We start from the raw sequence: 13026 nt of genomic DNA, 5'->3' as shown, positions 1-13026 counted from the left end.
CTCTGGGGGGGGGGGGGGGGGTAATGAGGGCTCACGAAGGGTGTTAATACCGTTAGCTATTCCCATCGACGCCAGACCTAGGACCCTGAGCGATGTTGTCTTGGAGTACCCTGATGAGGCTTGCACCTTGAAGGAGCACCTAGCAATAGCTGCGGCGAGGGAACATGGGCTAATGCCCAATTGTGACATTAGATGCCCAGACCAAGAGGATAGGATGGTAAGGGCTCGACAAGGGGAGTTCGTCATTTTTAGGGAGACCCTTAAAGCTGGGTTTAGGTGGCCTTTAGATCCTTTTTTCACTGCATTGTTGGTCGAGCACTCTATGTGCCCCGAGCAATTAGTGCCCAACGCCTGGAGAATGGTCGTATACTTCTTCATTGCTTGTAGGTATTTAGGCATCGCCCCTTGTGTCGACCTTTGCAAGTTAGTCTTCGAGCTTAAGAAACACCCTAGGTATACTTGCTTTGGGTATCTCTCGGCCATAGGAGGGTTCAGGGTCCCCAAGGATGTCTAGTTCCTTGAAGGGATGGCGGGCGGGTTGGTTCTATGTCATAACTCGAGACCCTAACTTTCCTTTCTGGCCCGAGTGGGGAATCCCCGATGCCGAGAAGTTTTGTGAGGGTGAAGTGTATCCAAATGATTTGGATCGAGATAGGATGACGCTGGTGGAGCTGTACCCTCTGTTCTTGAGCATGAAAGAGATCGGGGAAGAAGTGATAGATCTGGCAAACATTAGAAGTGTCGAGGGTAGGGTTTACCTCTACTATCCATGTTCTTTTGGAATAGCTCGAGCTTGTGCTCGTTCTAATGTGTTGTTTTTTTCTTTCAGGAATGTCTTTTGATCCTCGAGCATTGCGTAACTTTGTAAATTCCAGGGCTAGTGCCCAACCTCAGGGCCAACCCCAGGCGAAGAAGAAAGGCAAGAAGAGGCCTCGAGGTCCCCAATTTGAGCAGACGGCGAGGGGACTTAGTGAAACATCACGGCCTCAACTAGAACCACCGAGCCCGAGGTTCCAACAAAGCCAAAGGTCCCCAACTCCCAGGATCACTCCTCGAGCTCCCTCCGAAGTTGTTAATCTCAAGGAAGACACAGTTCCTATGGTGGCCTCAATTACTGAGGAGTTTGAGAGGTGCCACCTGGTCCCGAGCCTTGTCACAAAATACAAGAGAAGACGTTGAGCTTGCTAAGGGCGTTAAGGCCCTCGAGCTCCTTACCATGAAGGTTATCCTCGACACTTTTACTTTGAATTCTTTTGTTTGCTGTGTTGATCATGATGTTCGAGGTTTACTGCTTTCAGACTTTGAGTGTTGCTCGAGGACTCACCCAGAAAGGGCTTGGGGAGTCCAGGAGAATTGCTGAGATTATGGAGTCCTCGAGCATTAAAGACAAGAGGATTGCTGAGCCCGAGGCTAAGCACGAGGCTTGGCTAAAGGATCGCGAGGCTGCTCATAGGGACAACGAAAAGTTAAGGGATGAGGTTAGGGCTGCAAAGGACGAGGTTGAGGAAGCTAAACTCGAACTAATGCAAAAGACCAAAGAGTTTGAAGACAAGATCGCAGAGGCCAAGTAGAGAGCTTGGGAAGAATTCAAGACGTCCAAGGACAGCGATAGAATCAAGGGCGAGTACACCTCAGGCGCCTACCTTCATGCTTTTAAGGAGGCCCGAGCTTTCCTTCGCACAAAGTTGCCCGACGTTCGCCCTGAGGACCTGAAGACAATGCCCTTCATTGCTAATACTCTCGAGCTATCAGAGTCTGACGATGGAAGAGCGGATGAGGACGACGATGGCATGGAGGGGGAAGAGGCTGAGGATGCAGATGATGAGATCGATATTACGAACCTCGATCTCCCTTTGGGGCGTATAGGCTAAGCATCTCCCACCCGATCCTTTGTATCCTGATCTTTCTGTTTTTAATTTTTGACAATGGAATCGAAGTATTTTTCTCGAGGATTGTGATGTTAGTAATGAACGAGCTTTTGTACCGTGTTAAATTTTTACGGTAAATGATGTGCCCGATCTCAATCACTATTCTCGAGGACCAATATACATCGATCACTTTGTTTCAAGAAATATGATGACTATGCATATGGAAGTCCTCGGGGGGTTTTACACCTCGAGGAGTGTCAAAGTTTAATTAGCCTTGAAAATGGTCTCGAGCATAATTTAAAATCTGCTAAACCTCGAGGAGTATTATTATCGAGGACAAATGTCTCGAGCACCAATGTTTTATGTATGTTTTTTCAAAGGGATGGCCTGGGATAGGGACTTTATCATGTGGACTGGAGCCAAAAATAAACATGTCCCAAGGACTTTGGCCCTCGAGGACATGATCCCCATTTCGACTGCAGGTTGGGTTTTGAGGTGCTCGGTATACAAAGTGGTCGAGATTTTTACTTAGCATTATATTGATTTAAAAAGGGCTTTGAGGTGCATGCGCGGAGCAGAGCTTAGAGTGCTTGCTCGGAGCAAGGCTTTGTAGTGCCTGCGAAGCAAGGATTTGTTGTGCTTGCGCTGAGCAAGGTTTTGTAGTGCCTGCACGGAGCAGGGCTTTATATGCATGCACGAAACACAATTTTGTAGTGCCTGCGCAGAGCAGGTCTTTGTAGTGCCTGCACGGAGCAAGGCTTTGTAGTGCCTACAGAGCAGGGCTTTGTAGTGATTGCGCCAAGCGAGGTTTTGTAGTGCCTGCGCGGAATAGGGCTTTGTATGCTTGCACGGAGCAAGGTTTTGTGGTACCTGCACGGAGTAGGGCTTTGTAGTGCCTACACGGAGTAGTGCTTTGTATGCATGCACGAAGCACAGCTTTGTAGTGCCTGCACGGAGCAGGTCTTTGTAGTGTCTGCGCGGAGCAGAGCTTTGTATGCTTGCACGAAGCAAGGTTTTGTGGTGCTTACGTAGGGCAAGACTTTGTAGTGCCTGCGCGGAGCACGGCTTTGTATGCTTGCATGGAGCAAGGCTTTGTATTGCCTGCGCAGAGCAGGGCTTTGTAGACTTCACGTCTCAAGATGTAACTTTTATTGCAATATACTAAAAAAGCGCTTGGCACATAGGCCTGGCCACATAGAAAAACTTTTGGACTTGGCACGCAGGCAAAAAATAACTTTGACTGGCAACTGAAAATAAATCGACTGACAACTAAAAATAAATTGACTGACAACTAAAAATAAACTAACTTGGCATGTAGGCTTGATAGCATGATAAGGGAAGTTACTTGTAATATATTTTCAAGTTTTTGGCATTCCATGGCCTTAGCAGCTATCTTCCCGACATATCTCTTAGACTGTAAGCCCCTCCACGAATCTGTTGTATGACTTCAAAAGGCCCCTCCCAGATAGGCTCGAGCTTTCCAGGTGCATGGCCAACTGCTTCAGCCCTTCTTAACACAAGGTCTCCTGTTCTAAACTTTCGGGGTCTCACCCTTCTGTTAAAGTGCTTTGCTGTCTTGTCTTGGTAAGAAGCTATTCTTAAGGAAACATGTTCCCTCACTTCCTTGAGGAAGTCAAGATGCTCTGTTGTGTGTTTCGAAGCCTTAGGCTCAAGCCTCCTTAGGCTGGGTATACTGACTTCGACGGGGATCATGTGTCTCACCAGTTGCGATCTTGTGAGATGTTCTATAAGTCCAAAGTATTGAGGGTAGCTCATCTGACCATGTTCCTCTAGCATCACCAATCCTTGTGCGGAGGTCTTGTAGTATAATCCTATTTGTCACCTCGGCCAGACCATTGCTCTGTGGGTGGGAAATCGACGTTAGTCAATGGTCAATCCCAAGGTTTGTATAAAAGTTCTTGAAGCGGGGATTGTCAAACTGCCTGCCATTATCCGTTATGAAGACTTTTAGGATCCCGAACTAGCAAACAATAGATTTCCACACGAAGGTCCTCAACTTAGGCTCTGAAATGGTTGCCAAGGGTTCAGCCTCTGCCCACTTGGTAAAGTATTCCACTGCCACTGCTACGAACTTTAATTGCCCCCTTGTGACCGAAAAGGGACCGAGGATGTCAACACCCCCATTGCTCAAATGGGGCCGGGATGCTGATTTTAGTGAGATCCTCAACGGGGGAATGGATGATGTTGTCAAACCTCTGACACTTGTCACATCTCTTAACATAGTCTGGGGCGTCTTTCCTCATGGTAGGCTAATAGTATCCATATCGTACAAGTTTGAAGGCAAGGACCGGGCTCCTTGGTGGTTTTCGCGTACTCCTTCGTGGACTTCAGCCAGGGCACGGGACGCCTCTGATGGCTTGAGGCATCTAAGGTATGGGAGTGTGAAGCTTCTACGAAACAATACCCCCCTAATCATGCAGTACCTTGATGCCCTGGATCGAATACTCCTAGTTGCTTGTAGATCTCCCGGGAGGCTTCCGTTCGTTATGAAGTCTATTATTAGATCCATCCAAGATGGTTTGTGATCAATGTCCATGACGTCGTTGGTCTGGCTGATACCAGGTTTTGTCAGAATCTTAATGTGTACATTCCTATGCAATCCATCCACACCCATGAACACGAGCCTTGACAGTGCATCGACTTTGCAATTTTGTGCTCTATCAACCTTTTTGACTTCACAAGTCTTAAAACGCCTCTGAAGATCATGAACCTTTAGGCAATACAGGCTCATTTTCTCATCCTTCCTTTCAAATGAACCTTCGATTTGTCCAACCACGAGCTGGGAATCACTGAAGACTTTGATATGTTTGAGCTCAAGATTAAGAGCCAATTCCAGAGCGATGATGATTGCCTCATATTCCGCTTCATTGTTAGTGGCTTCAAATTCAAATCTGAAGGCGCACTGAATCTCTGTGCTCTTGTAAGGGCTAAAGATGATGACCTCGGCACCTGATCCCGAGGAGTTAGCTACCCCGTCCACGAAAAATTTCCAGCAGGCCAGAGTGTCCCCTTCCCTCCAGATCTGTCCTCTGGCCCCCGGGGCCTTGGTGTGAATTTCGCAATGAAGTCTGCTAGAGCTTGAGCCTTTATAGAAGGATGAGGTTTAAACTCAATATCAAATTCTCCCAGCTCAATAGCCCATTTCAATAACCTCTCGGAGATGTCGAGTTTCTGGAGTATGTGCTTGAGAGGCTGATTGGTGAGTACAACAATGGGATGTGATTGAAAATACTGTCGAAGCTTGCGAGCTCCCGTTACCAAGGCAAGGGCAAGTTGTTCGGCCAACGTGTATCTGGTTTCTACGTCAAGTAATACTTTGCTCACATAATAAATTGGCTGCTGGGCCTTGTTAATCTCTTTCACTAGCACATCACTGACTGCATTATGAGAAACAGCTAAGTATAAAAACAAGGTATCCCCGGGCTCAGGTTTAGTTAGAATTGGCAGGGATGCTAATGTTTGCTTGAGCTCTTGAAAAGCTCTTTCACACTCGTCATTCCAGTCGAAATTTCGGTTACCCCTAAAGACCTCGAAGAAAGGAAAGCACCTATCCGCTGCTCGGGACATAAACCTGTTTAAGGCGGCTACTCGGCCTGTCAGCTTCTGAACTTCTTTTCTATTCCTGGGTGATTCCATGGATGCTAAGGCCTGTATCTTGTCTAGATTGGCCTCTATCCCTCTGTGAGTGATCATGAATCCCAAGAATTTTCCCGAAGCTACTCCGAATGCACACTTTGCTGGGTTAAGTTTCATCTTGTAGTTTTGCAGGGTGCTAAAGACTTCCTCTATATCGGATATATGCTGGCTTACCTGCTTACTTTTTACTACCATGTCATTGATATAGGCTTCAACATTCTTCCTGATTAGTTGGGCAAAGATCCTATTGATGAGCCTTTGGTATGTTGACCTTGCGTTCTTTAAACCAAATGGCATGACCTTGTAATAGTATATGGCCGAGTCTGTCATGAAAGATGTCTTCTCTTGATCTTCTTCGGCCATAAAAATCTGATGGTAACCTGAAAATGCATCTAAGAAGCTATACAATTTGTGTCCTGCTGTGCCGTTCACAAGACTGTCAATCCAAGGTAAGGAATAGCCGTCTCTTTCTTTGCTTCACAGGTTTGGCTCATTGATAATATTGAGCCTGTGGACTACAACACTTGGATCTATGACTTGCATGTCTTCTACTTTCCATGCAAAGACGTTGATGTTCTGAGCCAAGTAGCTAATTAGTTCCATCGCAAGCCCTTCATCAAGGTCTCGACCAATGCTCACCTTTTTCCCGACCTCTAGTCTCGACCTCCATTAATTCTTCCATAGGGGAGAGCCTGTCCCTATGGTCGGGGTCGGGCTCGACATCAAAAAGTTGCATGACGTCATTGCCTGCCCCCCCTAGGCTGGTAATATAGCATTGCCTGGCTACTTTCTGATCTCCATGTACCACTCCGATGTGATGACCTGTGGGAAACTTCATAACAAGGTGGAATGTGGATACGATCGCCCTGATCTTATTGAGCAATGGTCGACCCAGAATAGCGTTGTAAGCCATTGATGCATGGACCACCTGGAAAGGCGTGACTTTTGTCACTTGCTTTGGATCTGTCCCTAAGGTAAGGGGTAACTCGACGACACCTTCTAGGACGATAACACCCCCACCGAATCCCTGCAAAGGAGTTTTCACAGGCTTTAACTGTTGAGCCGAAATTCCCATCTTACTGAAGGCTTCGTGGGTCAAGATATTTGCTGCACTTCCCTTGTCGATCAAGATCCTTTTTACCTCAAAGTTGGCAATAATTGTCGAAATAACTAAGGCATTGTCATGAGGAAGGGACACGCCATCCATGTCTTTAGTTCTAAATGTAATGTCCTCTAGACGATCCTCGATAACTCCAGATGTCGAGGATCGCTGTCTTGCATATTGCTTTCACCCCTTGTTTGAATCTCCTCCCAACACAATGCCTTCGACAATGATGTTAATAGTCCCGGCTGTTGGTCGGCGACTATCCCTAGTCTCCAGGGCTTTCTCCTTTTCGTGGTCATTCCTCGGACATTTGTTACTGTTAACATATGAACCGAGGAGTCCCCTTCTCACAAGTGCCTCAATCTTCCATTTCAAGGCTATGCAATTCTCCGTGGTATGTCCATGATCCCTGTGAAAATCACAATATTTATTCTGGTCCCTGTCTTCGAAGGTGATTTTATTCTAGGCGGCTATTGGAACTCTTTCATATCATTTATTTCCATCAGTATGTTGGCTTTTGAAGTATTCAACTTGGTGAATGATGATGGCGGGGTTTCTAGCCTCTGCTTATTCTGAGGGGCCTCTTGCCGTTGACTTGAGTCATGCTGTCTCTTGTGCTTGATCCTTTCGTGGGTCGGGCAGACTCTTTTTGGATTCAACATCTCCTCCATATTAATGTACTTCTCTATCTGGTCAAGAGCTCAGTTACTGACTTCAAAAGTGTTTTTGACAAGGACATCTTGAATGCCTTGCACCTTATAGCATGAGAAAGAGCTGAGATGGCCACGGTGATATGGAGATCGGGGATCTGCAACCTTTCCTTTTTGAACCTTGTTATGAAGTCACGGAGAGTTTCATTCTGTCCCTGGCAGAGTTGCATGAGGGAAGCCGCTGTCTTCCTAATGCGCTTGCTACTGGCAAAAAAGGTAGAGAACTTGTTGGCCAGGTCTGCGAATAAGGATATGGAATTGGGTTCCAAGGTCGAGAACCAATCTCTAGTAGTATTGGTCAGCGTTTAAGGAAAAGCCTTACACATCACCTGGTCTGGAGCGACTTGCAAATTCATGACGTCAGTATAAATGTTAAGATGGTTTATCAGATCAGTAGTCCCATCATACTCCTTGATGCGGGGATACTTGAATCTATCTGGTAGGGAGAACGACAATATCTCGGGAGTGAAAAGAGTATTGGGGTTGAAGCCTATTGTCCCCTTATCCTTTTGCTTTAGACCGACGGTTATACCTTCCTGGGTGATTCTGGCTAGTTCACCGAAATCCATTGTTACTGCTCTCGAGGCCGAGCCCATGTTGGGTACACCTGAGGTTCCAGCTCCATCATAACCCGGAACTAGGTGTGGGGCTCAAGCCTGAGCATCTACCATAAAACCGCCTTTAGGAGTCGGCGCATGTGTTGGGTATGAATTTCTCTGGCTTAACAACTGAGTGAGTGTAGCAACTTGTTGACGAAGCTCCTCAAAAGCCCCAGCAGTAACAACGGCTTGCTGGGGCGCTGGTATTTCTGATGACTCTTTGTGAGGAACATGATGACCTTCTGGGGGTGGAGGAGGATTTGGGACGGAAGAACTTGCTGGAGGAAGACTTGATCGTGTATTCACCATGGCTTTTGGTAGTGTTTCCCACAGACGGTGCCAATGATGCTACTAAAAATCGTACCTTGCAGATCCCAAGAATGATGACTGATAATGGACACGAACAAAGCCTTCCAAGTACCCGAAACAAAGGCAACGAGGTGTGTGCTTGTCACCCCTCCGATACTTAAGTCAGAAAAGGGATTCAAAGTTGAATATATGCTGAAAGTTGTGTATGTAGAACATACCTGAATAATGGACCTGGGTCTTGTATTTATAGCGGTAGGTAGTGTACTCGTAGTAGGATTGAACAAGTTGGACGTTCTTATCCAATAGAGTCTCGCTTGAGAGAAGTATATTATTTGTAATATAATTGCATGATCAATGATACTATTAGTATATTATTTGTAATATAATTGCATGACCAATGATACTATTGTTGACATAGAGTTCTTGTAGACGTAGGAGTCTTGGGTTGAGGTGTTTGAATCATATTAGAGTCCTTAGAAGGTAAGACTTCTTATGGTCTCGAATAAAGAGTTTGATTGGACGGGTAGTGCTCGATTACTTCACCCCAAGGACTTATGAATTTTGGGGAGAGAAATGGAGTCCTTGGGAAAAACATTCCGAAGACCATAAAACACCGAGGACTAGACCTTCAGAATGGAATCATAAGATTTTGTAACGTCCTCGAGGTGCAATAGTCCTCAAGACGTACCAGTCCTCGAGTGTTCAACTTGGAAATATCAGACTTCATTTTTGGAAATAGATTTGTGCTTAATAAAATCATAAGGTGATAAAAATATAAGTTTACTTTATTTCAAAACAAAATATAGAACAATTAAATTGATTGTCAACTTTAATCACAAAAACGAATCCAACAATTAAATATGATATTACTGAGTCAGTGTCACCACAAGTCGTCACATCACATCATCTTGCCTTCATCATCTGAAAATGGGGAGAGATAACGTGGGATGAGCTAACATTTAGTAAGCAAACCTCATGCATATGATGCATGCTCATGATATGCATATGAGTTACTTGCAAATAAAAGGCATTTCTCATTATGTATCCCCATTCTTTCATTTCGTTAAAAACGTTAACATTGGCATCGTGAGCTCACTTGATGCATCGCCTATAACCAATCAGAATGTAGTGGGCCATGTTATTTGGAACCCGATAGAACCTACCAATAGTATCACAAAGTGGCTAACATTAACATTGAACATTCATCATTCAACCGTAAAGCGGTCAACATTAACATTCATCATTGGTTGGGTGCGCAGGTCCCCCACGCCCCATTTTCCATTCACACATTCGTAGCATAGATATACATCTCATAATAAAAACATTCGGGATACATATCTTTAAACATTCACTGAGTAATTGATAGTTGGAAACTTTTGTTCATTGAAACTTCGTATATGCTTATGGATGCATTGTCGAGCATTAATATGTCATGAGAAGCATTCATAACATAAAACGTGATAAATATACATCAAGTTCACATAATAACAAATTAGATAACACGTTCATACATTTAATCATGTAATGTACGCATGAAAATAAATGGAGGTTTACTCACCTCAAATCCTTAGCAATTAACTTTTCAAACGGCAAGTGGAGATTTTCTTAGCCACCTCGAAATCAACGTGCCCCACATCCTAATTCATTATCATTTGCTTAGGAACTTCGATTAAATCAACCTTTAAAAATATCATTAACCAAAATAGTTAGGTACTAATTGGTTCAAGGATCACTAAAATATTAATCCATTTTACTACCTACTTCAAGAACACAAACACATATATACAGACAACACGTGTGCACTCGCCTAGTTACTTATATATACATACAGAAACATACACATATACATGCTACCCACACGTTCACACTGAAGATATATAATTATTTCCATTATTAATTAATTATCAACCTCGTTACCATAAAATGAATTCGTTGGGTTACAAAATTTTCATTATTAATTAATTATTTAAAAATTTCTCAATTGACTTACACAAAAGTGAGCAGATTAAAATAAAGAAAATATCCCCATTCGATGTCAAGATTTAATCCATAACAAGACTGGTCATAATTACATAAATATATTATATAATTATAAATATATCATAGTTAAAGAAATATGCACGTTGATCGTTAAGGCGGTCGAGATAATTTTTGGAACTAGGAAGCATATATAATTTAAATTTGGAGGACGTGCATAAATAGGAAAAATCAATACTTTAATCTAGGGACGTTTATTGTGGCATACAATCTGTTAATTATGTAATTAAGCAACAAATCTTTCCCTGTAAATTTATTTAGCCATAACTTGCTTGATTTGGTTATAACATCCATTATTACTACGAAACGGATGTCAATTAAATTAAGGTAGAATAAATCATCCTAATATGAATATAAAATGGAAGGTTAGTGGGCAAGTCAAGATCGTTAATCAAAATTGTAAGTGTACAACATAATAAAATATCATATAACTTAATGCAAATTTAATGAAATTAAATGCATGTTAAATTTAGAATTAATAGGCACGTCGATAGTTTAGGGCGTACAATGTAGATTCCAATATAACAACATAGCTTGTCACGATATAATAATAGGAATGAAATTAATTAAGCATACATGATAATTACGGGTTAAAAAAAGCAATGCGATGTCATAGTTACGCTTCGATTTTCGATTTAATAGCTTTTGTTTACATCACTAATACATAAATTTGTGTTGAGCTCCGATCTTCTTAAGATCTCGATGAAAATAATTCTCATTTCCTATTTGTTATTCTTCATGTACGTTTCTCTCTTTTACCATTCTCAACAACCCTTATTCATTTTCAATAAAATTTACTTTATATCAAGTTAGTTCAAACATCTTAATCTTTTATGTTTCTTAAATCACAATTAAGAGCCTATTTGAGAGTGATTTGGAGAATTGATTTTTTGACCTTTAGAAGAAAAACGGAGTTCATCTGTGAGAGAAGAAGTCAAATATAACGGCTGGAATAGTGAAATAACGGTTAAAAAATCAATTTTTTCGGGAAAAAATCACTCCCCAACGGGCTCTAAACTAAAATTCGAATCCATATAGACTAGACCGCGTGTAATTGCCTAAATGGCATAATACTTGCTAAACAAGCACTTTAATTTTGCAAGTTTAAATGTGTTGAAATTATATTCATTTGATCGGCGATGAGTTTTAATTAGTACCACATGTAAAATTTTCGTCACATAGATTTTCTTGTTAGATTCGACGAATGAAATTATAACAAGTATAATTGGTGAATAGAAACCAATTTTCAAAGTTCAGTGAATTTACACGCATTTTGAAGCTCAATTTGAAGGCAAGCACATAACGTAGTGTTCATTTTGCACGGATGCCCACGTTTACCAGAAACGGGAAAAATGGGCAGTCCTATTGGAGGGCAATATTGAGAAATCACATAAATGACGGAGGTGCCCGGAACAAATGATCCGGGTGGACGGTTATCCATTCTACAAAGATATCGAGATTTTGGCCACAACCGTGGCTTAATTGCAAAATCCCGAGAAGTACTGGAACGCAGCCCTGATATCTGAAAAAGGAAAGAGATCAATTTCACCATTGGGTCACTTAAGTTTGTATGAAATTCAAAACGGTTACTAAAATAATTTTTTTACTTTATCATAACGATTTTAAATATGAAACATTACTTATTTTAAAGAATCAACTATTATAATCATACTTTAAGAGACTCTTTAAATTAACATTTTAATTTGAAGAGTTAGTCTATCAATAATTAAATGCATTCAAAATATTTCAATTATCAATGTAGAAAAATAATATAATAATTTAGAGAAAAGTTAATTAAAATAAATAGATAAAAAATAAAAAAATATTATTTGGAAATAGTAAAATTAAGTGTTAAATATAAATAGCTCGTTACAGTATTTCAAAATTTTTACTCTCTAAAATTTATAAACATTCTCGTAATTATGGAATATATTTTCTAAAAATAAAGAATCTCTTGAAAATGCAATCACTCATATAGAAAAACTATTGTAAAGAGCCTCCGTGTTTCCATTGAGTACAATAGTGGTATGATAGAAAATTTGCATTGGTTTTAGGGATGTCAAACGGGTCGAACGACTTATCGGCTCGGCTAGTCAAAATTGGGATCGTTGGTGGCTTGAGCTCATCAAATCACGAGCTCAGATGAGTAATGCTATGTATAGTAACTGACTATCATAGTATTTTATGTGGCATATGTTTACTAACTTAATCATCCAAAATTACCAGATAAGGAGAGACTTGGATTGGCACTATAGCTTTTATTAGCAAATGAAGCTGAAATCTCTGAGCTGGGCCATCTTGTGACCATTTTAGTTCTTTGCATGGTTCTCTTTGTTGACTTCCTCATTATCGTGTAAAGATTGCATGAATAGCAAGTTGTTAGGGATGTCGAACGGGTTGAGCGGCTCGTCGGCTTGATCGCTAGTCTCATCAAAACTGGGCTCGTGGGCAGCTTGAGTTCGTCAAATCACGAGCCCGAGCCGACACAGTACCTTGTTTGGTGAGCCTCTTGAGGACACGAGCTTGTGGCTCGTGTGCTACAGTGGCCAAATTTCAACCACACTTTTTTTCTCTCTCAAAACATTTGCCTATAAATACTCCCACAAGGCTAATCCATTTTCATCTTCAAATTATTGGTTCCTCACTTCTTCTACTTCACATAATTATAATTTCATTGTCGTTCCAATTTATCGTATGCCATATAGATTCAGATCTAAATCTGTGGCATATAAGAAATTGGA

Source organism: Olea europaea, unplaced genomic scaffold, assembly GCF_002742605.1.
Source record: "Olea europaea var. sylvestris unplaced genomic scaffold, O_europaea_v1 scaffold2435, whole genome shotgun sequence".
Taxonomy (NCBI): Eukaryota; Viridiplantae; Streptophyta; class Magnoliopsida; order Lamiales; family Oleaceae; genus Olea; species Olea europaea.
The sequence above is the reverse complement of the archived record's forward strand: the minus strand, read 5'-3'. Positions refer to the sequence as shown.